Below are 4,656 nucleotides of genomic sequence, written 5' to 3' on the forward strand. Positions count from 1 at the left end.
GATCTAGTTGAGCCAACAGAGTCTAGAGAACAGCTCATCTCAATCTAGAGCTCTAATTATGTATGCCACTGCTTTAGCTGGCTGGGCCTCTGTGAGAAATCTCATGAAGTGGTCCTTTTCTATACTCGGCTTTTCAAAGGCTTTTAGTCAGGCAACTACAAATTGATGTCCAGCACAGCCAGCCGCAAACTGATGCCTAACCGCTTCCTTCAGTTAAAGCCTTGCAGATACCTAAATACCTATATAACCTAAGTTTTCAGAGGTGCTGAACACTGTCAGTTCCCAGTGAACTCAGCAGGGATGAATAGCCCTTAGCTCCTCTGCAAGCTTACCTTCTGCTGTGGAGAGCAAATCACAGTATCACAGTATGCTAGAGATTGGAAGAGACCTTGAAAGATCATCTAGTCCAATCCCCCTGCTGGAGCAGGAATGGGGACAGAAAGGGAATGCAATGGATTGAAATGAGTGCATCCAAATAAAAAAATCTGCAGCTTGAAAGCACACAACGAAAATCACTAAATATCTTAAGAGTCATATCTAAGTACAGTGCTTTCCACTTGGTTGTGGAAAAACAGGAAACAACACCCCAGAACCGCAGTAAACTGATACAAGTGCTGAAAAGCTAATTTGTCTATGGTCAAGCCCTGGTAGAAGTTGATGGTATTATTTATTAGCTGAGAGATCCTACACTGAGTATAGATATGTAAAAATGAATGGCTGGTGTGTCTCTGTGTAACAAGAAAAGTCAGACATCTCCCCCCACCTTGAAAGGTCTTAAAAGATCATTAGTTCCAAAGAATTTCAAGGGCTTTCCCAGCTCAGTTTGTCAGAAATGAAAAATATATGAATTTTACAGATCTTCAGTCAAAGAGAATACTTCTGTAAGAGTCTCATCAGTTCTTTGTTTATGTGTTTGCATGTATTAATCTCTCCTTTACAATAGTATAATTACAGTGTTTATATACAAGAAATACAGCTCAGGAAAAAATCAGTACCAAGTAGGCCACTGTGCTGGGAGCCAGGAGATCTCTGCTTGGTCCCAGCCTTTGCAGGAGCTTTCTGAATGAGTAGCTGCATTTGTTTCACTCAATCAGCTCCTTGTCTATAAAATGGTAGTAATAAGGATTTTCCTTTTTTGCGTGTCTTTTCATCTTAGTTTTAAAACCTTCAAGCCATAGACCAAATCTGTCGTGTTCGTAGAGGACAGTGGGGTCATGGTTTTGGTCAACTGCATATAAATAATCAGGTGATCAATTATCACTTGTTTCCCTTTTTTTTCTGTGCCATGAAGGAGGATTGACAAAGATACTGCAAAAGAAAGCAAATATTGTTGTCCCTGCAGGCTATCACAGCTGAAATAACTTGATTTTATTTATTTATTAAATTTATTATTGATTTTATTTGTTTATTAAATAACAGTTGCAAAATGGATGCTTACCTTGTAACTGTAACTCCCTTGGTTCTTGTAACTTTGGTTTGTAGACCATCAAAAGCCTAGTTATGTTGTAAATATACTCCATAGGAAGTGCCCATATCTGCATTTTTATGATGAGAGGACAAGTTTCTTTCCAGGTCTGAACTTCTGAACACCCCTGACATAAATAAGCAGCTGAAGCAAATTCATGGGTTTGGATTTTCTATAGATTCTGGAAATTCTGAGTGCTGTGTGGGGTTTATGTAACTTGATTTCTTATACACAGAGGAACCTTTCCATTTACATTTCTAAAAATAATGCCACTTAAATGACAATTGCTGAAGGTTGTAGAAGAGGAGCTGTGTAGGAGATGTGATCAAGTGCCTGACTGGGACTGAGGCATGAGGTAGTATGAGGTGTCCTTAGTACTGGGGGGGAGGGGGGATAGAAGTCCATTTAAGCCTCCCACTACCCCTTCCCTTCTGTAAGTTTCATCCTGGTTTATCAGTTTTATTCGGCTCAGCAGCATCTGCAGTTGCTCAGATACCAATTTGCTTGTGATTGCAACAGGAGATGGTTTATGACTCAAGCTAAAGTAAGCAAGCATGTCTTCCATTCAAAGCAGGGAAAGAACTATGGATAGAAACCTAGCAAGCCTTTGTGACTGTTTACTTTTTATTTGAACAGTGAGTTCTGAACATACAATACTTTCACTGCTGCCTAATTTCACAGTTAAAAAAGATTACAGAATTATTTGCTGTGAAGGTTGATATCTATAATTGGAAAAAAGTCATGTTGGATGGTTTGAGATAGGCTTGTGCAGATGAGACTGATAATGACTTACAGAATACTGGCTACAGAGACTGAGTCCAAAATGTCAGTTAAGTTTGCTGCCTTGGTTCTGCAGCCTGAATCACCCAGGAACATAGTCGACTGAGGAGTTACGGCCCAGAATGACCAGTGTTCAATGGCAAAGCTGGAAAATACTGGCAGAGATTATATGGACAGTACAGTTAAATGTTCAGTGCTTTACCTCAGCCAGAACTTCAGAGAGGTACCATTTACTCCAAGAGGAGTAGGAATTAGAGAGACCATGAGGGAGAATAATGAGGAGGAAAAGTTGGTTGTCCTGAAATTTTGTGTAAAAGAGACAAATTGGAAGAAGTCCCATCAGTTTGTTTTCCTTTGTCAGGTAGAATCTGCTGGAGGCTCAACACACTGTACTGCACTGTGCAATGTGGTTCTTGCTGCTGAACACAGCTTTCTCAACTAGCGCATGAGATCTACCTTTATTCTTCTGAGCTTTGTGTACAAAACAGCTGAGAACAGCACTTGCAGTGGCTTCGGTTTGGTGTCTGTGTTACTACCTCAAAGAGAGAAATAGTAATACAAAGGAAAGCAGGATTTTTTTCCTACTGAATTTCTAGAAACGTCATGAAGTCTCTTGGCCAGCCCATTATCCTAAATCTTTTAGAAACTTTCAGCAAAATGCCCCCACTCAGACAGATTCTGCAATCCGCAGTACGAATTTTGCTTGAAAAAGAATGGGGCCCCAAATGTTTGAAACTGCATGCTAGAAGGCTGGCTGGTAATTAGTCTTTCCCAGAGAGGACATTGTAAAAACAAATCATTGACCCATTTGTTGCTGTTCTACCGAAGAACGCAGTCAGTTAAAGGAGCCTCTTTGCCAGAACCCTGAGAAATTGCTTAGGATGTTCTATGTGTTTTTAAAATAGAAACCAACTAGCAACCCAGTCTTTTAGCAGAGCTTTGCACCAGCTCTTCTACAGTGCATGCTACAGGGAATATGTGTCACAGTTCACTACGGGGAAGAAAGCAGCTTTGGCTTTTGCACAGGAAAGGTGATTTGAAACACTGAGAACAGTATTTGTGGTGATTTTGTCATTGTATTTTTTATGGCTGCTAGAATATGAAATTAACTTAAAACATTTGTCCCAGAGCCTTGGCTATGAAGTCACTACAGATGCAGGAGATGAGAGCATCTTTCTGGGTCTTCTTGAAAGGGATTGGGCAGCTGGAGTCTACTGCCATTTTCCCATTAGAGCAATCTGAAATGGTGGTGTTAGAAGGGTTCACAAAGGGAAATCTAATGGGAATCACGGAGAAGGTCAAATGTTATGTATTCCCGAAGGGAACTCCTGTATAAGTGTGTTGTACCAGTGGCATTTCCTGGGCATTTTTCCCATAAATGTCTGGCAAATTGTGCTTGTCCTTGGGAGGCAAATGCTGCAAGGAGAAAACTGCTGGAGAGGCAGGGCTGTAGCAAGGGCAGAGCAGGAATTGCTCTGGGTTTTGCTGCAGTTTCAGTTGTGGGAGTAGGTGGTTCTGCATATACTGATGTGAACAGGGGCCTGGCCAAATTGACAGTCCCCAGGAGTTCTCTAGCAATGGCTCCCTGTGACTTAAGGTGTGCAGTATGCACTGCGGAGAAACAGAGAACAGATTCTCAGAAAAAAATCCATGGGTCCAGTTAAGATTCATGCCAGGACAGAAGGAACAAAGTGCTCTCAGCAGCCTCACTAGACTTGTCTCTTTGTCTACATCAGATGTGGCAGCCACTGCGATAAGGCAATCCTGGTGCAATGCAACATCATAGTGTAAGAGCTTTCCTTGTACTGCTCAGGAGTTCCAGGCTACTGAGGAACCTCAGATGGTAGTAGTACATATGCCCATTTCTTTGGAGACAGCATGTTTTTCTCCTTAATTTCACAGCCAGGATGTATTTAAGAGAGAATATGCACATGATGCTGGAAGAATAAGGCTGAAGAGTATTTGGTGATTTTTCTGGGTGAATGCTTGTTTTGAATAAAGGCTGCCTGGTTCACCCCCATAGCTGTGCAGCCTGGCTATAGGTCATCCCATTAGCCAGCTCTGAGTGACAGCCACTCTGTCATGATGAATGAATGAGCTGGGAGTTCTGGCAAGTGGCAGGACCATCAGATACAAGGATAATGCTTTAGCTTTAGTCCTTAATCTGCAGTTTCTTGGTGGGAGTGAGGAGTCCCTTACCATTCAGCATCCTCCCCAGAAACCTGAGTGTTTGTGAAATTCAGAATTAAAAGCTAAAAGGAGGCCTCTCTTGCCAGGCACTGACTGTGCTTCGAGATTGGATGTCAAGTGCCAAAGACTGGGAGAGGTTTTTGGACCAGTAGAAAGCAGAAAACAGCAGATGCTTCACAAAAGACCATGCTCTGTGTCCCATCTCTTGGTTCCAGGAGAGT

Source organism: Pezoporus wallicus, unplaced genomic scaffold (genome assembly GCF_028554395.1).
Source record: "Pezoporus wallicus isolate ANWC-B61680 ecotype Strahan unplaced genomic scaffold, APGP_CSIRO_Pwel_v1 contig_3952, whole genome shotgun sequence".
Classification (NCBI taxonomy): Eukaryota; Metazoa; Chordata; class Aves; order Psittaciformes; family Psittacidae; genus Pezoporus; species Pezoporus wallicus.